General features: G+C 45.7%; 1 pseudogene across 1 annotated transcript; it reads right to left on the bottom strand.

Moving 5' to 3' along the window:
• LOC308268376 lies at positions 1-25,288 on the bottom strand (annotated as a pseudogene). Its single transcript has 6 exons — positions 25,194-25,288; positions 23,558-23,636; positions 15,277-15,393; positions 15,093-15,129; positions 408-582; positions 1-171 (listed from the first exon to the last, which is right to left on the bottom strand). The product of its transcript is annotated as an uncharacterized misc_RNA (transcript).
• Positions 25,289-25,981: the final 693 nt, after the last annotated feature.

The raw sequence follows: 25,981 nt of genomic DNA, 5'->3' as shown, positions 1-25,981 counted from the left end.
TTAAAACCCACGAGCCTTCAGCTGATAGTTCTTAGCCAGTTCAGTCTCTACCGGGAACTGGCACGTGTTTTTGCGCTGGTCCCCCTGTAGCTGAATTACTTCTCCATATTCTGGATGCTCAATTACAGTACTAGTGAAGGCAAATATTTTCTTAAATGTCTTCACTAGTTTCTTCCTTCATTCCTTCGTTCCTTCCTTTCTTTCTTTTCTTCAGTACTTGGAATGGAACCCAGGGACATTCTACCTACGAGCTACACTCCCAGCCATATTTTTTTATTCTTTTATTTTTGAAACAGGGTCTCACTGAGTTGCAAACGGCCTCACTAAGTAGCTGAGGCTGTTCGCTAACAGATCTTCCTGTCTCCGTTTCCCAAATGCTGGCATTACACGCCCAGCGTCACTAGTTTCTTTTTATCGTAATCATCAGCCATCCCTTGGACAGTAGTAAGGGCCTTCCTGCCATTTCTCTGTTGAATTCTTATGTGGATGTAAGAATGTAAGAATCAGTGCCAGCAGGAAGCAGGTCATCACCCTCACATGCATCAGCGGAGGGATTGAAAGAGTGGAGGGATTGAAAGGGTTCTGGAGAGCGGACTTACGATGTGATTCCTTTTCCTTGGTGGAAATGGCCTGCGGAAGGCGGCTGCGGGAGAAGGTGGGCGGGGGCCGGAGGACGGGGACATGTGGGGCTTGAGGAGGAGGCTGCTGAATCCTCGGCAGCAGCTCAGTGACTGGGGCCTAAATACTCACTTTAAATAATGCATAGAGGCCGGGCGTGGTGGCGCACGCTTGTAATCCCTGTGCTTGGGAGGCGGAGACAGGAGGATCACGCTGGTTCAAAACCAGCCGCGCTGGCGTAAAAGACTCTGTTTCAAAAATATAAAATAGGTCTGGGAGTGTAGCCCGCAGGTAGAAGGGCTTCCAGGAACCACAGTACCACCAAAAAAAAAAAAAAAAAAAAAAATGCATAGACCTAGCTGGGCGTGGTGACACCCTGTGCTTGGGAGGCAGAGACAGGAGGATCACGCTGGTTCGAAGGCAGCTGCGCTGGCTTAAGAGACCCTGTTTCCAAATAAAAATATAAAACAGGTCTGGGAGTGTAGCCCGAAGGTAGAAGGGCTTCCAGGAACCCCAGTACCACCACCACCACCACCAAACAAAAACCCCCCAAAAAACACAAAAAAACAAACAAACAAAAAAACCCCAATGCATAGACCTAAACATAAAATTGACAATTACAGAATTTTTAGAAGAAAAAGGGGATAATAATGATTTTCAAAAATTTATTAGGACATAAAAGCATACCAAAATTAATAAATGATACTTTATTAAAGTTAAGCATCTCTGTTTTTTGGTACCTGGGGCTGAACTGAGGGGCATCCTACCTTTGAGCTGTCCCCAGCCCTATTTTATTTTTCACTTTGAAACGGGGTCTTGCTGAATTGCTGAGCTTGTCCTTAACCATGAGGCCCCAAACCTGGGGTCCACTGTCTCAGCCTCCCAAACCCTGGGATTGCAGGAGTGTGCCACCATGCACGGCTGCATCTCGGCTCTTCTCAAGATACTCCTAAGAAACTGCAATGATAAGCACCAGCTGGAAGGCAAAATTTGCAAAATATGTCTGACAAGGGACTTGTATCCAGAATATATAAAGAACTCTCACAACGTAACAATAAGAAAGCAGAAAAAACAATGGAAAACAGACAAGATATTTGAACAGACATTTCACCAATGAAAGGACATAGATAGAAAATGAGCAGCCGGGCATGGTGGTGCACACTGGTAATGCAAGTACTTGGGAGGCTGAGACAGGAGGACTGCGGTTCGTGGCCAGCCTCAGCTATTTAGTGAGGTCCTCCACAACTTAGTGAGACCCTGTTTCAAAATAAAGAATAAAAAATAGGGATTAGGGTGTAGCTTGGAGGTAGAATGCCCATGGGTTCAACTCCCAGTACCACTTACACACAAAAAGAGTATATGAAAAGACACTGAACATTTTTTTTTTGTGTGTGTGTGTGGTACTGGGAATGGAACCCAGGGGCATTCTACCCCCGAGGTACATCCCCAGCCCTATTTTTATTCTTTATTTTGAAACAGGGTCTCACTGAGTTGCACAGGGCCTCACCAAGTAGCTGAGGCTGGCCGCAAACCGCGATCTTCCTGTCTCAGCCTCCCGAATGCTGGGATTACAAGCGTGCGCCACCGCACCTGGCTCTGACAATGAACATCTTTAAAAGGTTAAAGCCACAAATGCTCCACAGTGCAGAGGGGAGGAATGAGTTCTGGTTTTCTATGGCACAGTGGAGTAACCACTGGGTACAGTAACCTATGTTATATTTCAAAATGACTAGAAAAGAAAAATACAAAATTACCAGCACATAAAAATGAGTAATATCTGAAGAGGTAGAAAAGCTTCTTATCCTGATCTGATTATTACACATTGTATATGCTTGTATTTAATTATCCCACTGTAATCCATAAACATATGCAAATATTATGTCTCTCTTAAACACACACACACACACACACACACACACACACACACACACACACTGAAGCCGGGCATGGTGGCGCACGCTTGTAATCGCAGCATTTGGGAGGCTGAGACAGGAGGATCACAGTTCGTGGCCAGCCTCAGCTACCTAGTGAGGCCCTTTGCAGCTCAAGGAGACCCTGTTTCAAAATAAAGAATAAAAAATAGGGCTAGAGGTGTAGCTCGGAGGTAGAATGCCCCTGGGTTCCATCCCCAGTGCCGCAAAAACAAAACAAAAACAAACCAAAACTACAGTGATTGTATTTTGTATGTCTAGTAGTTAACAACCTAAAGAAACGGCATAAACAAAACAAAACAAAATCCCAAATTGTCTACCCCGAGTGCTAACGCGGGCGTGGAGCAATTGCACCTTTCATATGTTGCTGGTGGGAAAACGAGATGATACGATCACTTCGGAAAAGAATCTGGCAGATTCTTATAAGTATATGCCAACCTATGACTCAGCAATCCTACGCCTAGGTACTTACTTGGGGAAATAAATACACATCTTCACACTCACACCTATATGGAAATATTCTACAGAATAACAGCTCTACTCAGATATAATTCATATGCCATAAAGTTAACCCTTACAATTCAATCATTTTTTAGTATTGTCACAAACATGTACAACCATCACAAGTATTTAATTCCCAAACAGTTTCTTCACTTAAAAAAGAAATCTTGAGCTGGGCGTGGTGGCGCACGCTTGTAATCCCCGCGCTTGGGAGGCGGAGACAGGAGGATTGCGCTGGTTTGGAGCCAGCCTCGCTGGCTTAAGAGACCCTGTTTCCAAATAAAAAAACTATAAAAAATAGGTCTGGGAGTGTAGCCCGGAGGTAGAAGGGCTTCCAGGAACCCCAGTACCACCAAAAAAAAAAAAAAAAAAAATCAATCTCGAGCTGGGCATGGTGGTACATGCTTGTAATCCCAGCATTTGGGAGGCTGAGACAGGAGGATCACACAGGTTCAAAGACAGCCTCAGCTGCTTAGTGAGGCTCTCAGCAACGCAGTGAGACCCTGTTTCCAAATAAAATATAAAATAGGTCTGGGAGTATAGCCCGGAGGTAGAAAAGCCCCTGGGTTCCACCCCCAGTATCACACACACACACACACACACACACACACACACACACACAAAATAGGGCTGGGGGTGTAGCTCGGAGGCAGAATGTCCCTGGGTTCCATCCCCAATACTGAAAAAAAAAAAAAAAAAGAAATATCAAATTCATTAGCCTTAACTCCCCATTCTTTTCTCTTCCCAGACCTCCGCAACTAATAATCTACCTTCTGCAGCCGTGGAATTTTCCACTCTAGATTTCTAGATTTTATGTACACATGGAGTCATAAAAAAAACCCTCCCTCATGCTTTGACTGGCATCATGGATTTTGGGAGGAAGACCCCAGACATGAACGGATCCTCTCACATCCTATCAAGAGACACACTGTTGACAGGACCTGCCACCGTGGATGCTGGTCTTGATTACCTGGCTGAGGTAGAGTTTCTCAGGCTTATGAGGGGAGTGTGTGTGTGTGTGTGTGTGTGTGTGTGTGTGTGTGTGTATGTGTTACTGGGGGTTGAACCCAGGTGCATTTTACCCCATTATACCCCCAGCCCTATATTTTATTTTTATTTTGAAATAGAGTCTTGCAAGGGGGGGTGAGAGTCTCCCTACTTGTTGAGGCTGGCCTCAAACCGGCAATCTTCCCCTCTCAGCCTCCCAAGATTACAGGCATGCACCACCATGCCCGGCATGAGGGAGGTTGTTTTTTTTTTTTTTTTTGCAGTACTGGAGATGGAACCCAGGGGCATTCTACCTCTGAGCTACACCCCCAGGCCTATTATTTTAGTCTTTTTATTTTTGAAACAGGGTCTCACTGTGTTGCAAAGGGCCTCCCTCACTAAGTAGCTGAGGCTGTCAGTGAACCATGATCCTCAGGTCTCAGCCTCCTGAATGCTGGCATTATAAGCATGTGCCACCACGCCCAGCTGATGAGGAAGCTTTTAAGTAGGATGGAAATATTAGATATTTTGGGTAGGGCTTGGTAGCATACACCTGTAAACCCAGTATTTGGGAGGCCAAGACAAGAAGATTGCAGGTTTGAGGCTAGCCTCAGCAACTTAGCGAGAATCTTAGCAATGTAGTGAGATCCTGTTCTAAAATTAAAAATAAAATAGAGCTCTAGATGTAGCTCAAGAGGTAGAATGCTCCTGGGTTCAATCTCCAGTAAAACACACACACACACACACACACACACACACACACACACACACATTTAGTTGTATGCAAATTTACTTCAATAAACTCAATTTTTATTTATTTTATTTTATTTATTTCTTTTCCTTTTTTTTTTGCGGGTTTGGGGATGGAAGCCAGGGGCTTTTGACCTCCGAGCTACACCCCCTGCCCTATTTTTTATTCTTTATTTTGAAACCGGGTCTCACTGAGTTGCAGAGGGCCGCACTAAGTAGTAACTGAGGCTGTCCTCGAACCGCGATCCTCTGGTCTCAGCCTCCCGAATGCTGGGATTACAAGCGTGCACCACCACGCCCGGCTAAACTCGACTTTTAAAACTGAATACATAGGGAGAAACTGAGAAATTCACTATCACCATGGGATATTTCAAATTCATTCATTCATTCTTTCTTTCTTTCTTTCTTTCTTTCTTTCTTTCCTTTTCTTTCTTTCCTTCTTTCCTTCTATTTTTCAGTAGAGCTGAAGATTGAACCAAGGGCTTTGTGCTTGATACCCAAACACTCTCCTACCTAGCTACAATCTCAGCCTCTCAAAAGCTTCTTTTAATTATTGATAGAAAAGCTGAAGAAATTAGCCAAGATATAGAGAATTTGAGCAAAAGATGAAACAAGCTGGGTCTAATGGACAGAAATCGAACCCTGCATATCAGAGCCTCCTCCGGCACTCACAGACTACTTATAAAAATCGATTGTCTGCTGGCTCTACAAAATGTCAAATACAGAGTTCATTCTTCTCCTTTTTTTTTTTTTGAGTAGAACTGAGTCTAGGGGCATTCTACCTTTGAACTACACCCAGGCCCTATTTTATTTTGAAGCAGGGTCTTGCTAAATTGTGTAGGGTCTAAGTTGCTGAAGCAGGTTTTGAACCTGTGATCCTCCTGTCCCAGCCTCTCATGAACTGTAATTTCACCAAAGATGCAACAGTTATGGCCCCCAAAACATAAAGAGATGCTGTATCCACTGGGGCTTAGGTGCATGGGGTCCAGGCCACCAGGAGACAGTGTCTTCTACACATGTGGTTGGTAAGGACAGAGGCCAGCACTATTAAATGCTGTTGAGGATGTGGGTCAACAGGAATGCTCACACCTGCAGGTGAGAGTGTCAGTGCCCAAGCTATCTGGGAAAAGCCTGGTATGTCTTTGTACAGATGAGATATAACTGTGAAGAGTCTGGTGCCGCTGATGCCCAATGAAACCAGTGACTTGACAGACAGCAACAGGAGAAAAACGGGCATCAAATTGGCAGGTGGGAGAAGGAGGGTTGCTGCTCGACTCCCGTCTAGCCGGGGCGCAGGTGCAAAGGCGTATATGGGCTTCTGGGGAGTCTCACTTTAGCCATAGCCAGGTGGGCAGGTCATTGATTTTTGCAGTAATAACCTCTCTAAATGTGTGTGCATGCTTGTGTGTGTGTGTGTGTGTGTGTGTGTGTGTTGTTTTGGTAGAGGTTACTGGGGATTAAACTCAAGGTCATTCTACCTTTGGGCTTCACCTGTAGCCCTTTTTAAATTTATTTTTTATTATTTTTATTTATTATTATTATTATTATTATTATTATTTTTGGTGGTGGTACTGGGGTTCCTGGAAGCCCTTCTACCTCCGGTCTACACTCCCAGACCTACTTTTACATTTTTATTTGGAAACAGGGTCTCCTAAGCCAGCGCGCGCGGCTGGCTTCGAACCTGCGCGATCCTCCTGTCTCTGCCTCCCAAGCGCGGGGATTACAAGCATGCGCCACCACGCCCTTTTTTATTTTGAAGCAGAGTCTCGACTTAGTTCCTGACTATCTTGCTAAGTTTCCGAGGCTGACCTCGAACCTGCAGTCCTCCTATCTTAACCTTTCAAGTACTGGGATTACAGGCGTGGGCCACCACAACTGGCTAGGTATGGTTTTGATGTTGATGAATCACCAAGTGTTCCAGATTCCTGGTTCCTGTAAGCCTGAGGAAAGATGACTGATTCGGAGCCTGCATGACTGCTGTTGCTCTTTGATGTTTCCTATTATTCTCCTTCCAGACAAGGCTGACTTCATTGGTTAATTATTTGGGGAGTGAGGCAAATCAGAAACCATGAGAAACAGAACTGCTGGTGCTAGGAGCAAGTCAACCTGTTCATCAGCTTCTGGCGCACCCATGTCCCAGCTATTCTGCTCCCAAGATTCTAAGAGGAAGCCGTAGCGTGGACCTACAGACTCACTAGAACGTTCCTAATAGCACTGCTTGGAGCTGCAGAAACACTGGATATTAGCTCAGTTCCACAAGTGGAAGGATAGCTGGAGGACTGGGGTGTTCACACAGTGGTATATTGTGGAGTTGTGGAAATGAATGGAATGCAGATTCCACCCATTGCACAGATGAACCGGATGCAGGGGCACAGGGAAAACAACCAGGTCCCAGAGAGCACATATAGCTTAGTACCTTTGTTTTTATGCGTAAAACCAAATGTTCTTTCTTAAAGAAAAAAAAAACAAAACTTTCTAGCCAGGCGTGGTGGCACATGTGTATAATATCCCAGTACGTGGGAGGGGGGGCTGAGACAGGAGGATTATAGTTTCCAGACCACCCTCAGCAACTTTGAGAGACCCTGTTACAAAACAAAAGAAAACAAGCAAGCTGGGGATGTAGCTCAGAGGTAGGATGTCCCTGAGTTCAATCCCCAGTACTGCCACGAAACAAAACAACACAATCTCTTCCCCTTTCTTTCTTTCTTCCTTATTTCATTTCTTTCTTTTTCTTTCTCTTTCCTTCCTTCTTTCCCCTCTCTTCTCTCTCTTTCCCCTCCCTGCCTCCCTCCATCCTTCTCTCCCCCTCTTCCATTTTTCTTTCTTTGCAGTGCTGGGGACAGAACCCGGGGCCTTGCACATACAAGCCAAATGCTTTACCACTGAGCTGCGCCCCCCCAGGCCTTGGCCCTATTTCTAAGAAGGTTGATACAATTCCACTGTTGGTTTTTTTTTTTTTTTTTTTGGTGACAAAAGACTGTGGAAGCTGGGAATTGCTACTTTTGAGCAGTCAAACTTTTCCTTCTCTGAGCTCCATTTTTTTCATAACAATAAGAGGAAATCCTTACTCTGTACCAGATGGTTTCTAAATATATTAGCTAATTTACTTTCCACAACAGCCTGTGAGGTAAGTTAGTTTCGTACTAGCACTCAAGAGGAAACCCAAACACAGAAATGGTAAGTGTCTTGCCAAGGTCACACAGCTTCTGGGTGCTGATGGCAAGCTCCCAACCAGGCTCTGTTTTCCTCAGAATCGTGAGGGGTGGAGAGAGCCCACGAGACAGCGATTTCGGTGGTGACAGGGCTGTGTGTGCGCGTCCATCCTGGGGACACCCAGGTTCGCCCACCCTTGAGGGAGGCCGGAAGGGAGAGGCCTTGAGGGAGGCAGGAAGCAGGTATACAAGACGGGGTCCTGGGCTCACCCTCCGCTCTTCCCTTCGCTTGCCAGCTTTTGGGGCCCCTTGAACTTTGTAAAATGGAGGTGGTCCGAGTTGCTACTTCAAGGATTGGGGTGAAAGTCGTGAGTGGCCTGGCCCGCTGCCTGGCACAGTGACCGATGTGTGGACGTGGGCTGCCCTTAGTCAGGAATCCACGATGTTCCCCTGCAACTCTCTCTGCGCAGTCCCTAGCAGGGCTAGGCCGAGAGTGGGCCCTCCAGGGGGTGAGCGGCCCCTGGCTGGAGCCCAGCACACTATAGGCGCGGCAAACTGTCCCAGCGCGTTCCGAGAGCACTCTGATAGAGGTCAGCGTCCAGAGTCTCCTTGGGGTGTCCTGCCCGGCTCCCTGAGGGGTCCTGGGTGATCATTCTTACAGTGACCACCAGAGGGCAGGGATGGCCACTCCTGCCGCCCTCCCTGGTCCCAGGGCCCATGGGCAGCCTGCACAGGGCAGCAGGCACTCTACACCCCTGCATCTGCCAGGGGGTGTTTCCAGCACCTTTGGAGCCCTGGCTTGACTTGCCTACTCTGTTAAAGAACACCGGTAAGCCGGGTGTGGTGGCGCACGCTTGTAATCCCCACGCTTGGGAGGCTGAGACAGAAGGATCGCACAGGTTCGAAGCCAGCCTCAGCTATTTAGTGAGGCTCTCAGCAACTTAGTGAGACCCTGTTTACAAATAAAATATAAAAATAGGTCTGGGAGTAACAGAAACAGGGTTTCACTAGGTTGATGAGAGTCTCACTATTTGCTGAGGTGGTCCTCGAATCTCTTATCCTCCTATCTTAGCCTCCCAAGTACTGAGATTACAAGTATGCATCACCACACCCAACTTCCATTTGTGTTCTTGAAACAGAATAGCCTATAATTATTTTTTGTTTCTTGTTGGGTTTTAGTGTCAAGATTATACTAGCCTCATAATCATGAAAGGTTGGGCCAGTATGGTGTTATTTCTTCTAAGAATGTTTGGTAGAATTTGCCAGTGAAACTTTCTGGTCTTGAGTTTCATAGTAGGAAGATTTAGAAATACAGGTTCCTTAATGCATAGGACTTTTCAGGATTTTTATTTATACATAAGTCAGTTTAAGCAAACAAGACTTTACTAGGACTTCTATAAACTATAAGTTTATTGCTGGGCATGGTGGTGCATAACTATAATCCCAGTACTTGTGAGGCTGAGACAGGAAGACCGCAGGTTCACAGCCAGCCTCAGCAATTTAGAAAGGCCCTCCACAGTCTAGCGAGACAAACCCTGTTTTCAAATAAAAAATAAAATAGGGCTGGGAGTGTAGCTCAGAGGTAGAATGCCCCTGAGTTCAATTCCCAGTACCATACATGCAAAAAAAAATTTTAAGTTAATTGGCATAGAGTTGTTCATAATATAACCTTTTAATTTCTTTTACTGGTGTGTGTGTGTGTGTGTGTGTGTGTGTGTGTGTGTGTGTGTGTAGTACTAGGGGTGGAACCCAGGGGCTTTTCTACCTCCAGGCTATATACTCCTAGACCTTTTTTTTATGCTTTATTTGGAAACAGGGTCGCAATAGGTTGCTGAGAGCCTCACTAAGTAGCTGAGGCTGGCTTCGAACTCATGCGATCCTCCTGTCTCAGCCTCCCAAGCGTGGGGATTACAAGCGTGTGCCGCCACACCCGGCTTTTTACTACTTTTTTTTAACTCCTTGAAATAGATCTCACTAATTTTAAACCTTTATTCTTTTCTAATATACCATATACTTATAGATATTAATCTAGAAGAATTTCCTGAAGGTTTGGGGGTATATTTTATTATTATTTACATCAAAATATTTTTATGTTTTGCTGGGTCTGGCGGTCCACGCCTGTAATCCCAGTATTTGGGTGTCTGAGATAGGAGGATTGTAGAGTCAATGCCAGCCTCAGCCATGTAGTGAGACTTTCAGTAACCTAGTAAGATCTGATTCAAACCAAAAATAGAAACTAAAAAGGGCTGGGGTGTAGCTCAGAGGTAGAATGCCCTGGGTTCAATCCCCAGTATCACAAAACAAACAAACAAGTAAAGAAAGAAAGAAAGAAGAAGAAAGAAAGAAAGAAAGAAAGAAAATATATTTTTACTTTTTAATTATGACTTCTTTGACCCATATCTTATAGACAAGTGTACCCTCAAAATAAGCCAGGCATGGTGGCTCACACGTGTAATCCCAGCACTTGGGAGGCTGAGACAGGAGGTTTACAGGTTTGAGGACAGTTTGAAGAAGCAGCAAGATTCTCATCAACCTAGCAAGACCCTGTTTCAAAAGAAAAAATAAAAAAGTAGGGCTCAGTGTAGCTCAGAGGTAGAATGCCTCTGAGTTAAATTCCCAGAAACACACACACACACACACACACACACACACACACACACACACACACTCCAAATAAATGGGGATTTTCTAGTTTATTTTTTATTGTTTTCCATCTTAATTATCTTGTGGCTAGAAGAGCATTATACGAATGATTTTTTTTGTGTGTGAATCAACTGTTTATTATGTTTAGTTACTCAACAGTATATCAAACATACTATATTTTATTAAAACATATCTGATACACATGCATATATTACTGCTATATTTCATAATAATAATTGCATTTTAAATACATATATATGGGAAATATATGTCCACGATAGGCATATATTTGTAATGGTTTGGATTTAGAATGTCCCCCCAGGCCCCAGGGAAACAAGATAGCATTGTTAGAATCAGGTTTGGTTGCTAAGGAGGGATCGCTGGGAGGGTGGCTTGGCAGACTATGTAAGATCCTCTCCTCTGTTTGTTCTCTTTCTATCTCTGTCCTCCACAATTATACGAATGATTTAAATCCCTTGCAATTTGTTGAGATATGCTCGGTGGCCTAGAATATGAGCCATATTTACAAGTGTTCTGGGAGTGCTTAAAAGGTACTTTGTAAAGTTATGGTACATCGTGTATTATATATGTTCATTAAGTTCAGTTTATTGAGTCCTTCAAATCTTCTCTATTATTTAATCTCCTTTTTTATCATTTGAAAAAGGTTTCTCAAAATCCATTATTTTTCATATGATCTTATTAAGTTTTGCTGCATATAATTTGCATTTATGTTATAGGTACACATTTAATATTGTCATGTCTTTCTAATAAAAATGAGCTTTTATTATTATTGCTGCTTCTGGTGATTCTATTTTGTCTTTCTGTGTGTGTGTGCGCGTGCGTGTGTGCGTGCATGTGTTACTGGGGATTGAAGCCACGGGCATTTTACATCGTAGTGAGATTCAAAGCGATATAAACACACATGCACATGGCACTTGGCGAATTTCCTTCCCTATCTTTCTGTCTCTGAGATACACTAGACTTTTATATTTTGTATTTTGAAACAGGCCTTTGCTAAGTTGCCAAGGCTGGAAGAACCTGAGTCCTTCTGTCTCAGCTTCCCAAGGACTGAGTTTTAGGCAGGTACTCAGCTTTCTTTTTACAATATATATATATATATATATATATATTTTCGGTACTGGGGATGGAACCCAGGGACATTCTTCCTCTTAGCTACACCCCCAGCCCTATTTTTTTTTTAAATCACTGGTTTATTTTGAAACAGGGTCTCATGTGAGTTGCAAAGGGCATCGCTAAGTAGTAGCTGAGGCTGTCTGTGAACCACAATGCTCCTGTCTCAGTCTCCCAAATGCTGGGATTATAAGCGTGTGCTACCACACCCGCTATTCTTACTAGTAATTTTAATCTTTAAACTTTTCCCTTTTCTTATACTTTGAATATGTATTTCTTTTTGTAATCAGAATCAGCCTCTCTCTCTCTCTCTCTCCCCTTTTTGATTCTGAGGATAGAACCCAGGGACATTCTACCTCTGGGCTACTCCCCTAGCCTTATTTATTTATTTATTTATTTATTTATTTATTTATTTATTTATTTATTTATTTGAAACAGGGTCTTGCTAAGTTGGTGAGAGTGTCGTGAAGGTACCGAAGTTGGCCTCGAACCCGCGATTCTCCTCTCTCAGCCTCCCAAGTACTGGGATTACAGGTGTGTGCCACCATGCCTGTCTCCAAAATCTCTTTCTATAATTTCCCCCACCCAGTCTGAAGTATTTTACTTTTAACTGAAGCATTTCACCCGTTTATATTTAAAGTAAATGTACTATATCCTTAATATAAATATAAATATTTAGAGTTTAAACCTACTATCTTAAGTTGCATCATCTTACCCGTCCTATTATTTTTCTCTTCTTCCTGGCCTATACATATCATTTGCATATATTTTATCATTTTATTTTATTCCCTTACCTTGTTTGAAATTATATACTCTGCTCGTATTTCTTTAGTGCCATCTTTTTCTCCAAAAGAGCCAGATAATCCATGTTTTAGGCTTGGTGGGCCGCAGCCAGTTCACGCCACTTTCTTCGTCTGAATTCTCATACTTATTTTAAAATGTAGTTAACTATTGTCGGCTGAGGGTGTGTGGCCTGGGTTTGTGTTAGGGGCTGTCGTGTGCCGATTCCTTGTAGTTACTCTAGAAATGAAGGTGCCCATTTAACTTATCAAAGCCTAAAACTAATGCGAAATCTGCACCTTCCTCTGGGCAACACGCCGAGACCAGGATGCTGCTGCTATAGTCTAGCCATCCCCAGCTCACGAGTTATCTTGTCCAGTATTTTTATTTTATTTTAAGCACTATGAGATATCATTACTGGTTTTCTTTTCTTTTCTTTCTTTCTTTTTCTTTTTCTTTTCCTTTCTTTCTTTTTTTTTTTTTGGTGGTACTGGGTTTCCTGGAAGCCCTTCTACCTACGGGCTACACTCCCAGACCAATTTTTATACTTCTTTAAAATTTGGAAACAGGGTCTCTTACGCCAGCGCGGCTGGCTTCGAGCCTGCGCGATCCTCCTGTCTCTGCCTCCCAAGCGCGGGGATTACAAGCGTGCGCCACCATGCCCGGCGTCATTACTGTTTTATATAGCCCATGTTTGTGCAGATTTTTCCACATGTTTATTACTTTCTCTGCCCCCTATTTTTTTGTGGTATTGGGGGTTGAACCCAGGGGCATTCTACCTCTGAGCTACAGCCCCAGCCCTATTTTATTTTTAGTTTGAAACAGGGTTTCATTAAGTTGCGGAGAGTCTAGCTTCTCTAAGTTGCTGAGGCTGGCCTTGAACCTGTGATACTCCTGTCTCAGCCTCCCAAGAACTGGGATTATAGGCATGCGCCACCACACCGGCTCTGTTCCCTATTTTTTCCTCTCCTTCTTCCCCTCTCTCTTTCTTTCTCTTTTCACCCCTGTTCCTCCTTCTAGATCACTTTTTTCTGCCTCAAGTATGTGTTTTAGAATTTTCTTTAGGGAGGGTTTACTGGCGATAAGCTCTCTCAGTTTTTATTTGCCAGAAAGTGTCTTTGTTTTGTCTTCATTCTTGAAAAATATTTGGGCTCACTAGAGATTCTAGGCTGGCAGTCATTGAGTTTCAGGACACTGAAGGTTTCTTTTCAAGGTCCTCGGGCTTCCCTGTTGCTGCTGAGAATGACCCTCAAGTCCAATTGCCCTTTCCTGGAAAGGGAATCATCTTTTTCCTCTGGCTGGTTTTCTTTTATTTATTTATTTTGGCAATACTGGGGATTGAACCCAGGGGCATTCTATCTCCAAGCTACATCCCTAGCCCCATTTTTTTATTCTTTATTTTGAAACAGGGTCTCACCAAGTTTGGAGAGCCCCATTAAGTAGCCGAGGCTGTTCACGAGCCTGTGATCCTACTGTCTCAGCCTCTCAAGTACTGGGATTACAAGCGTCCACCACCAGGCCTGGCTTCTCTGTCTGATTTTAATTCCTCCTCCTCCTCCTCCTCCTCCTTCTTCTTTTTTGCTATTGTTTTTTTTTTTTTTTTTTTTTTGTGTGTGTGTGTGTGTGTGTGTGTGTGGCATTGGGGACTGAACCCAAGGGCATTTCATATCTGAGCTATACTTCCAGACCTTTTCTTATTTTAATTTTTTTTTAAGTTTCTTTTTTTTTTTTTTTTGGTGGTACTGAGGTTCCTGGAAGCCCTTCTACCTCTGGGCTACACTCCCAGACCTATTTTTACATTTTTATTTGGAAACAGGGTCTCCTAAGCCAGCGCGCGGCTGGCTTCGAACCTGCGTGATCCTCCTGTCTCTGCTTCCCAAGCGCGGGGATTACAATCGTGCGCCACCATGCCTGGTTTATTTCTTATTTTGAAAAAAGGTCTCTCTAAGTTGCTTAGAGTCTTGTTAGGTTGCTGAGGCTGTCCTCCAACCTGTGATCCTCCAGTCTCAGCCTCCCAAGTATTGGAATTACAGGGCCACGCCAGTCCACACTTGGCCTAGTTATTGGCTTTGAAAAATGATTCCTGGGGGTTCCCTGGAGGCCTGGGATGGATGTCGTACCCCGTAACTTTGTCTTTGTTTCTGTTAGGAGCTGGGCCACTTACCAGTGGAAACATTCAGACTAAGCACACATCTTGAGGTTCTTGGCTGCCGCAGGCCATGGCGGTGAGGTGCTGAGAGGTTTGTGGCCACCATTTCTCAGAATGGCTCCTTCCCCTTCCGCTTGCCTCCACTCCTCTCGTACCCAGCAGCTTTCTGGGGCTGGGGGAGAGGGCGTGCATTAGCTCTGTTCACCCTTCGCCTGAGGGGGCCCACCTGCGTGGTGGGGGTCTGCTCTACCACTCTCCTTTGACTCTGGGACTTGCCTTTGGTCCTGCTCCCCTGAAGGCCCCAAACCTAAGCCCAAGTGTGTGTCTGCAGGTCCCTTACACGCACGCGGCTTCACTGACAGCTTCATTACACACGCATTTCTCTGGCTTTGAGTTTCTTCCTCAACGTAGCCTGCTGGTTCTCCATCCCCCTTGCCCTTCACCACTAACTCGCTTTACTCAGCGTGTAAGAGGAAGTCCGCCATCGCTGCAGACGGGAGTCTTGAGGTCAGTTTTAAAGTCTGCGGGTTTGAGGCTCTGAGGCACCAGGTTCATCAAGTGCCCATTTCGTGTGGTGTCCCATAAAGGAGAACGGTCTCTTAATGACCCTGGTCTGCACCCATGTCCTGCTTGCCACTTGTCCCACGCCCATGTGCGACAAGGGCGATGTGTCCTCCGGTGGTGTGAGCAGAAGCCAGTTAGGTATGGCAGACTGGAAGTCAGAGAGCGTCAGAGACGGCAGACTCCTTTCCTTCCAAGAGGCAGGAAAGTGAAGCACCTCCCTCAGTGGCCTCTCCTGGCCCCGGGCGGATGCACGGACACCCTCCTGCCTCCTCCTCCGTGGCTTATGAAGCAGGGGCCGGTGCTGATGGCGACTCGGAAGCCATGCCGGCCAGGTGGGATTCGCAGCTACCCCACGTACTGGCTGTGTGACCCAGGACAGGTACTCCACCTCTCCACGCCTCAGTTTCTAGGGAATGCTCATAGTTGGCATTAGCTTACAGAGTGGCTGGGAGAGTACACAAATTAATAATTGTGATGTTCATAAGAGAGAGCTGGTCCATCATAAGCACAATAAAATCTGTTTTTTTTTTTTTTTTTTTTTTTTAACTGGATGGTTGCCGGTCGTGGTGGCACACGTTTTTAATCCCAGCATTTGGGAGGCTGAGACAGGAGGATCGTGGTTCACGGGCAGCCTCGGCTACTTAGTGAGGCCTTTTGCAACTCAGTGAGACCCTGTTTCAAAAATAAAGAATATAGCCGGGCGTGGTGGCGCATGCTTGTAATCCCAGCATTCGGGAGGCTGAAACTGGAGGATCACGGTTCACGGATAGCCTCAGCTACTTAGTGAGGCCCTCTGCAACATAGTGAGACCCTGTTTCAAAATAAAGAATAAAGATAGGGCAGGGGATGTGGCTTGGAGGTCAAATGTCCCTGGATTCTATTCCCAGACCGGCAAAATAGATAAATAAACAATAAATAAATAAATAAATAAAATAAATAATAAAATAATAAATAAATAAATAAATAAATAAAAATGGGAGCCAGGCGTGGTGGCACACGTTTGTAATACCATCATTTGGGAGGTTGAGACCGGAGGATCGCAGTTCACGGACAGCTTCAGCTACTTAGTGAGGCCCTCTGCAACTCAGTGAGACCCTGTTTCAAAATAAAGAATAAAAAATAGGGCAGGGGCTGTAGCTCAGAGGTCGAATGCCCTGGGTTCCATCTCCAGACCTGCAAACAAAAAAAAAAATGGGGCTGCGGAATGTAGCTCGGAGGTAGAATGCTCCTGGGTTCCATCCCTAGTACTGCAAAAACAAAAAAGCTGGACGGTTTCTGGGTGCTTGGGAGGCTGAGATGGAAGGCTTCAGGTTCAAAGCCAGCCTCAGGGACTTTGCAAGACCTTCAGCAACTTTGTAAGATGCTGTTTGCAAATAAGAAGTAGCTCAGAGGTAGAATGCCCTGGGTTTACTCCCCAGTGCTAAAATCCAAAAACTCCCTGGATGGTTAAGACTGTCTCAGGTAACCATAGGCCTAGTGGAACCGGGAACACGGTATGCCTGCTGTCGTCATCTAGGGCAACCCCTTCGTTTTCTAGATGAGAAGCTGAGCTCCAGAGAGGCTGTGCAGCAGGCCACTGGCTCCTGGCCTGGAAGCAGGACTCCAGGGTTCTAGCCCCAAGTCTGCCACCTCGGATACTGTGTCACTGCAGCCTGGACTGTTCTTTTCTGGGCCTCAGTTTCCCCACTGGTGGACTAACAGGAAGGACCAGTCATCCCCCTGCCTGCCTCCAGCTCCACCTGACCCTTGGCAAGGTGTTATGACCAAGCCCCAGGGCCTGTGCTGAGAGATTAGGAGGTCACGGTGGCTGACGAGCCTGGACCCTTGAAGGGCTGGGGGCTGAGCAGCTGCTGCCGACGTGAGACTGCTGGCCGAACCCACAAGCCTGAGCGCGGAGGGCCTCGCTGGCACCACGCCCATAGCACTTAGCAGGTGTTACCCCACATCTGGCTCGGGGTGGCAGCTTCCCACAGGGAGTGGTAGATGAGAACGCAGGGTGAGAATTTGTAGCTCTGTTTGGGCTGGACAGCCTGGGGTGGGCAGGCCTTCCTTTCAGGGCCCCCGGGCCCTGCAGTTCCTGCCCCCCGACCCCGAGCAGAGCAGCACCCTGGGAGCCGGTCTCAAGCCAGCCCTTGCTCCTCTCTGGGCCTCCATGTAAAGGGACAGCGTGGGTCAGTCTCAAGGGCCCTGGCCATCAGGACAGATGTGACGGCCTCTCCTGTGACAGCCCTGCTCTCCACCTGTCCCCACCCCAGAAGAGGCAGCAGGGATGTGAGCACTGGGGCGGGAGTCCACCACATACTGCCTGCCCGTGCCTGGAGAGAGCAGCTCAGACACTGCGCGGGGTGGGCAGGATTCCTGTAGCTCGCTCACCCAGGGCCTGGCAGGGCAGAAGGAACTCCAGGCCACCCGCGTCCCCTGCCTATCTCTGCTAGGCCCAGGGGAGGGGGCAGTTCCCGATCCTTGCAGCCAGAGCAGGGCAGGGTGTGGTGGAGGATGCTCTGGAGCGGGTGCTGTGGGCCACAGGCCCCCACACATCCTGCCTCCAGCCAACCCCCATTTCAGTTATTTAATTAGGGATCCCAGGCTGCAGGCAGTTCATTGTTCTCATTAGCAAAACATGAAGCCTTCAATGAGCAATTAATTAATAAAACCGGAGATCATCAGAGCCACTCTTTCAGCGAGGACTGATCTTATTAACCACTAGACATTCTGGTAAAAGCGAATATCCCGGGGTTTGCATCCTTCAAGATCCCAGCAGCAATGAAAGGCAGCTGGATGCCGTTTCAAGAAAGTCAACTCTGGCCCAAGCAGAGTGCTTTATGCACCCGTCTCTCAGTCCTTCCAGCAAGGTACTAGTATCATGCCCATTTTACAGATGAGAAAACAGGCTCACATAGAGCACAGAACTAAGTAGAAACTGACCCTAATCTGTCTGTCTCTAAATGTATTTCCCCTTGAGTGGCCCCTCAAAACTCACTCTGTTTCCTTTTATAGCTGGAAGGGCCCAGATCTTAGAAGCTAAGGAGCTGTTTTCTTTGCAGGAGGAAGCTTGTGGACTCAGGTCTGTTCCTCCAACAACCTGCTGCTTTAGCATGAAAGGAATTCTCAGTCCTTTAGACTGAGGAGGCTGGCCGGCCCGCAGGCTTCCTCATGCCCACCTGTGTACCAGTCTCTGTGCACCACCCAAAAGTTCCAAGTGAGCCGGGCGTGGTGGTGCACGCTTGTAATCCCCGCGCTTGGGAGGCTGAGACAGGAGGATCGCGCAGGTTGGAAGCCAGCCGCACTGGTTTAAGAGACCCTGTTTCCAAATAAAATATAAAATAGGTCTGGGAGTGTAGCCTGGAGGTAGAAGGGTTCCATCCCCAGTGCCACCAAAAAAAAAAAAAAAAAAAAAGTTCCAAGTCTTTCTTCTGTGGCTTACTTCCCTCTCCTATGTCTGTGGCTGTCCTCTGCAGATTTTAGGTGGACACAGAAGATTAATTAATTAATCCACAGAGGATTAATTAATTTCTTTTGAGGTGTGGGGATCCAACCTAAGGTCTTGCACACACTAGGCAAGTTTTCTGCCATTGAGCTATACCCCCAGTCAGGAGATTCATTTTTAATTTTAGAATCATTTGATGCTAAATTAGTATTATTTGATAATTAATTTTATATTCCAGTATCATTTGACCATGTAATATCAATGAACACTTCATAAGTGGTGACATGTACCCCTGGTCACTTAATGCAGAGATATTGTGATTTAAACAAAAAAGAAATTTTTTTCTTTTTTTTAAAAAGAAATATTTTTAAAAAAGAAATATTTAAGCTGGGCGTGGTGGCACACGCTTGTAATCCCAGCATTGGGGAGGCTGAGACCTGGAGAATCGCGGTTCATGGACAGCCTCAGCTACTTAGTGAGGCCCTCTGCAACTCAGTGAGACCGGTTTCGAAATAAAGAATAAAAAATAGGGCTGGGGGTGTAGATCGGAGGTCAAATGCCTCTGGGTTTCAATCCCAGACCCGCAAAAAAAAAAAAAAAAAAAAAAAAAAAAAAAAAAAAAAGAAAAGAAAAGAAAAGAAAAAAGAAATTACTTTAAATTAAATATAAATTGACCAACCCATCTAAAAGAAAATAATAGGTAAATATTTGGCAGATATGAAGTCTAAACTTAGAAAAATGGCCAGAACGGAATGTGGCTGCCTGAAGTGGAGGATCTGGGTTGGGTTATCCTTGGGCTCACGCAGGTGCCTATCAGCCCCACGAGAAGAAGTTCCTTCCCCTGGGGGAAGCTGGCCTTCCTCCTGAGCCAACGGGCAATTGCTGCAGCTGGGCTATTTATTTCTCCAAAATGTTATCAATGTGCTGCATACATACATATGGTTGAAAGTTAATCATAGCTGCCTGGGACAGAAGTAGAGGAGGCACTGACTGCAAAGAGGCTGCAGGGACTCTCAAGAAAGATGGAAACGCTCCATAGCTTGATCAGGATGTTTGGCACACGCACAAGTGTACACGTTTTCCAAGCTGTCAAGCCTGTAAATGTAAAATGTAGAAATTTTTATTTTAGGCAAATAAGGCTGATTTGGACGTACAGTCAAAGCCAAGGCCACGGATGCTCATCTCTAGCTGAGTTCTGAGCCTCGTGCTCTGCCGTGCTCTGTTCTGCACTCGTTTGCACTCAGCCGTCATTTTGCGGCTCTTAAAGCCAACATTTGCAGACTTCTGTCAGTGTCAACCACAAGAAAGATGCGTGAAATGCCAGGGAGGTGTGTTTGGCAAAGAGACATCACAGATTAGACAGGAAAGGGTGGACTAATCAATAGGTGGTGTTGGGACAACTGGTTGACTATTTAGAAGCAAATAAAATTAGATCCCTACCTCACACCGGGTATACGTACATCAGCACTTCAGCCGGATTAAAGACAGATGGATTAAATGTTAAACAAGAACTAAAACTATAAAAGTATTCATGAAAATATAGGAGAATTTGAAAATAAATTCTAATCAGAAGAAGTCTTTTATTATTATTATTATTTTTTTTGGTGTGATACTGGGTAGTGAACCCAGGGACATTTTACTTTTGAGCTATACTTCAGCCCTGTTTTATTTTTTTAGTTTGAAACAGGGTGTCACTAAGCTGCTGTGGGCCTCACAAAGTTGCTGAGGCTGGCCTCAACTCTGGCGTCCTTCTGCTTCAGCTTCCAAGTATTGGGATTGCAGGCATGCGCCACCATGCCTGGTAGCAAAAAACCTTTTAAAGTAAGTCATGAAAACAAGAAATCATAAGGAAATATTGTATTTGGCTATAAAATAATGTGAAACTTTTCGATGAATAAAGATACATTAAGAATTTCCTTAAATAGCATATAGGAGACCAGGGGGAAATGTTTGTCTCATACCTATTAAATAATTAAATTTTTTTTAATGTGCAAAGAGGTCCTATAAGTCTGTAGAAAAATTCTAAAAAGTCCAATTAAAAATGAGTAAAGGATATAAATATTTGTTTTGCAGAAGAAATTAAAAAGGATGATGAAGTTATGAAAAGATGTTCGGTTGCGCTCATAATTAGAGACGGGTACTTTAAAACAATGAGATCATTGTTTTAATTAGAGAGGCAAAACTTTAAAAAAAAATACCTGGGTATGGAGCAAGGGAAGCCTTCCTGTGGCACTGGTGGAACTCTAAACTGGCACTGCTTTTTAAGGTTTACCAGCAAAATATTTAATTGCACAAATTCTATGGCCCAGAAATCTCTTTTTAGGAATTTATTATAAATTGATAAACATATGCTCCCCAGTATAACATCGGTTACTGCAAAGCATATTATACTATAAGTCGAAACCGCTTGACTTTTCTAAACAATTTTACATTCTGTGCAAGAGAAGTCTTGCATCGATTAAAAAGAATGGAACAGAACTGTATGTGCTGGCCTGGGAGGATAGCTATTAGATCCTGGCAAGAGAGAGGAAGATGCGGAAATGCTCGTGTGGCATACTAATTTTATTTTATTTATTTTTTTGTTATTGGGGATTGAACCTGGGTGCATTCTACCTCTAAGCTGTATCTCAACACTTTTAATCTTTTTTTTTTTTTAATTTTGAAATAAAGTCTCGCTAAATTGTTGAGATTGGCCTCAAACCTGCGAGCCTCCTGAGAACTAGGATTACAGGCATGTACTACTATATGCAGCTAAATTTATTTATTTATTTATTTATTTATTTATTTATTTATAGTACTGGGCGTTGGCCCAGGGGCATTCTACCTCTGAGCTATACCCCTAACCCCTCAAAAAAAAATTTTTTTTTTTGCTGTACCTGGGATGGAACCCAGGGGCATTCTACCTCCAAGCTACACCCCTGGTCCTATTTTTTTTTTTTTTTTTTTTAGTCTTTTTATTTTTGGAAACAGTGTCTCATTGAGTTGCAAGGGGCCTCTCTAAGTAGCTGAGGCTGTCTGAGAACCGCCATCCTCCAGTCTCAGCCTCCTGAATGCTGGGATTACAAGTGTGTGCCATCACAACCAGCTGAAGTTTTTATTTTAATTTTTCTTCGGTACTGGGGATGGAACCCAGAGGCATTCTACCCCCGGGCTATACCCCCAACCCTATTTTATAATTTATTTGGAAACAGAGTCTCACTAAGTTGCTGAGAGCCTCACTCAGCAGCTGAGGCTGGCTTCGAACCTGTGCGATCCTCCTGTCTCAGCCTCCCAAGTGCTGGGATTACAAGCGTGCGCCACCACGCCCGGCTTAAGTTTTGATTTTGAAATAGGATTTTTCTGAGTCGCTGAGGGCTTGCACTAAGTTCCTGAGGACACTGGGATCTTCCTTTCTCAGCCTTCCAAGTACTGAGATTACAGGCCTACACCATCGTGCCTGGCCCAGTTTTACTTTTGTAAAACAATTGCATATATGAGTTATAGCAGTAATAATGATGTTTTACAGTTAAATTGCTGTGTATACTGGAGCATGACATTAGTATTTTATAGATGAGGCACAGAGTGGTTGACTGCGTTGCCCAAGGTGCCACAGCTTATAAATTACAGAGCAAGATTTGACCCTGTCACCTGCCTACAACCCCAGCCTCAGCCCCCAAATACTTATGTTAATACTAGCGACTTCTCAAGTCAACAGTAGAGAGGCCAAGTCACTTTTGTTTTATTTATTTATTTATTTATTTATTTATTTATTTTTACTTTTATTTTTTGGTGGTCCTGGGGTTCCTGGAAACCCTTCTACCTCCAGGCTACACTCCCAGACCTTTTTTATTTTTAATATATATTTTTATTTGGAAACAGGGTCTCTTAAGTCAGCGCGGCTGGCTTCGAACCTGCGCGATCCTCCTGTCTCCGCCTCCCAGGTGCAGGGATTACAAGCATGCGCCACCACGCCCGGCTGCCAAGTCACTTTTAAATAAATAACTTCTGCTCAACAAACATTAAAAAAAACATATACTGGGGGCGGGTGGGAAGACTTACAACGAAGAACCTGTCTCCTACAACCCCCCATGGGGCAACCACCTCTAACAGTTTTAGTTTATGTGGCCGTTACCTCCAGAGCCATAAATAACATGCTTATCCTGCTTTTTCTTGATTTATTAACTTTGGACATTATCTTTTGACTTCTGCAAGCACTAAAAAAGAAAAACAAACAGAAAAATGAGCTTATCTTTTCTTTCTCTCTTCCTGTTCTGTTGCTTCTAAATAACAAACCTCTCGCTGCACAGGCTCCAGCCTGGACCCGGGCTGCACACACTTTGCAGCCTCTTTGCCCACCCCAGACCTATTGAGGCTCAAGGTCAAGAACGGGCTTGCCCAAGGTCACTGCAAGCTGGGTGTGGAGGGGAAACCCTGTCTGTGTGGCTGGAAGGCCAGGCTGTTTGGTGGCGCGCCCTGGCCCACCTGGGCCTGTGTGCGGTGCACTCCTGGCCCACAGGGAGACAGAGGCTCCTCGTGGCGTGGTGCGGCCCAGCCTGAGTCCTGCTCTCAGGGGAGTGTTTGGAGAGCGGCAGGTGCCACTCCTGCTGTTTGCCAGCCCAAGGCTTTATTCTCTATCACTCTTGGGCCTGGACTTTGACCCGCAGGGGCCTGTGCACAGCTAGGCTTCCAGATCACTTCCCCCACACCCTGACATCTCCCGGAGAAAGGCCTAGACAGTGCCTGAGGCCGGTGGAGGGCTGGCACCGCACCCGAAAAACACTTGGGAAGAAAGCACCTTCCTTCAGCTGCCTGGCCCCTGGAATCACCTAGTGGGGAGGACTTTCAGTAAAATGACTAACGCTGGGCACTTTCCCAAACCAATCGAATCTAAGACTGCAGAGCAAGGCCTTGCTTACATGGCAAGGAGCCCAGAGAGGGCACTGACTTGCCAGAGGTCACACAGCAGCTGTGAGATGAAGACACAGCAGTGTTCTGAAGGCCTCTTCAGCCTGGGGAAGAGCGGGCTGGGTGGGAGGACAGACAGTAAAGGAATAGCAGGGTAAGGGTACCAATCTGGGATTCATTGGAGGCCTTGCCTATCACATAGTGGCTCCTGAGAGGGCCTGGATGGAATTGTCCCCAACCCAGTAGCCCCTTCCTTCCCGGCCATTGAGTCCTTTGTGGCTTTGTATGGGGTGGAGGGCTGTTTGTGCTGTGTCTGCACTTGAGAGGCTGCTTTCTCTCTCTGTCTCTCTCCTTTCTTTCTTTCTTTCTTTCTTTCTTTCTTTCTTTCTTTCTTTCTTTCTTTCTTTCTTTCTTTCTTTTTCTTTGTGGTGCTGGGAATTGAACCCCAGGGCATTCTACCTCCAAGCTATACCCCCAGTCCGACTTTTTATTCTTAATTTGGAAACGGTCTCACAAAGTTGCGGAGGGCCTCACTACGTAGCTGAGGCTGGCTGCGAACCCTCATCTTCCTTTCTCAGCTTCCCAAGTACTGGGATTATAAGCGTGCACCACCATGCCTGGCTAGAGGCTGCTTTCTTGTTGAATTACAGACTCTTCGCTTCTATGAGCCCCAGTCTTCCTCCCTGAATAATGGTTAGATAGATGGGAGGGGATAGCGGAAAGGGTAGAAGATTCTGGTTTTAAATGTGTGGCTGGCTTATTGATAAAGTACTTTCCTAGCGTGCATGGGTCCTGGGTTGGATCTACTGCATTGTAAAAATAAATAAGTAAATTTAAAAATAATACATTTTGGCCAGGTGTGGTGGCGCACGCTTATAAACCCAGTCTGGCCAGGCGTGGTGGCGCACGCTTGTAATCCCCGCACTTGGGAGGCGGAGACAGGAGAATCGCGCAGGTTCGAAGCCAGCCGCGCTGACTTAAGAGACCCTGTTTCCAAATAAAAATATTAAAAAAAAATAGGTCTGGGAGTTAGCCTGGAAATAGAAGGGTTTCCAGGAACCCCAGTAGCACACACACACACACAAAATCCTAGTCTGTACTTGAGAGGCTGAGACAGGAGGATCATGTTCAAGGGTAGCCTCAGCTACTTAATGAGCCCTCTGCAACTTAGTGAGACCTTATTTTTTTTTTTTTTTTTGGTGGTACTGGGGTTCCTGGAAGCCCTTCTTCCTCCGGGCTACACTCCCTCACCTATTTTATATTTTTGAAACAGGGTCTCTTACGCCAGCACGGCTGGCTTCGAACCTGCGCGATCCTCCTGTCTCTGTCTCCCAAGCGCGGGGATTACAAGCGTGCGCCACCACGCCCGGCTTAGTGAGACCTTATTTTGAAAAAGAAAAAAAAAAAGAATAAAATATCAGGCTAGGGGTATAACTCGGAGGTAGACTACCCCTGGGTTCCATCCCAAGTAACACACACACACACACACACACACATACACACACGCATAAAACCAAATAAGTAAAAATAATACATTTTGAACCCTGAAAAAGATCCTTTAAAGAGCCTGTGCTAGGTCTACTAATATTTTGGCTGTGGCAATAAGATTTCACTAGCAGTTAACTAGTGACCTGGCTTTCCCATGGTGGAATGCCCTGGATGCCCAGGGAAGGCACGGTGGCTCCAGGGCACCAGGCACCTCGGCCCCTTCCCTCTTCTGCTCCTCCCCCTCCAGGGTGTGGCCCTCATCCTGGCCCATGGCCACCAACATGTTGTCCTTATTATGGTCAGCAGGTGGGGGGCAGGAAGGCGGACATACCTCTTCCTTTTAAGGGTGTGATCCCACGTTGCTGGCCTTGCTTCCTGCTGCTGCTCATGGGCCAGACCTCGGTCACGTGGCCACACTTAGCTGCAAGAGAAGCTGTGAGTGATGTTTCTATTCTGGGGGCCATGAGCCAGGCTAAAAACCAGAGGTTCATTGCTGTAAAGGGGTAGATAGGTGTTGGGGAGCATCTCCAGTGTCCGACAGAGTCAGGAAGGGCCAGCTGGAGCCCAGGCTCATGGACTTAGGCAGGCTTCATTGGACTTCCAACAGGTTTTGCAACTTGAATTCATTCCCAACATTTAGCAATTACAGATGTCACATACATGTCACATTTCTGGCTTCTCTTAAAAAACTCAAGAATCAGGCTACACTGGGCCTGTGATCCCTTAAGCTCATGACAGCACCCTCTGATGTGGACTCTGCTCTCCAGCTCACCCCAGGCCCCGGCTCCCGACTGCGCCCTCCGCCGCCCCCTGCTCCTCTGCCTTGCCATGCTCCTGGCCACTGCAGTTTGTAAGTCCCGCAGACTAGGAAACTGAGGTTAGAGAAAGAGGGACCAGCCCGAGGTGGCCCAGGGAGTCTGGACAGCCTTGACCCCAGCTCAGCCCATAAACCCAGCCTCAGCGTCCTCGCCAGGCC

Source organism: Muscardinus avellanarius (genome assembly GCF_963383645.1).
Source record: "Muscardinus avellanarius genome assembly, chromosome: 10".
Taxonomy (NCBI): domain Eukaryota; kingdom Metazoa; phylum Chordata; class Mammalia; order Rodentia; family Gliridae; genus Muscardinus; species Muscardinus avellanarius.
The sequence above is the reverse complement of the archived record's forward strand: the minus strand, read 5'-3'. Positions and strand labels throughout refer to the sequence as shown.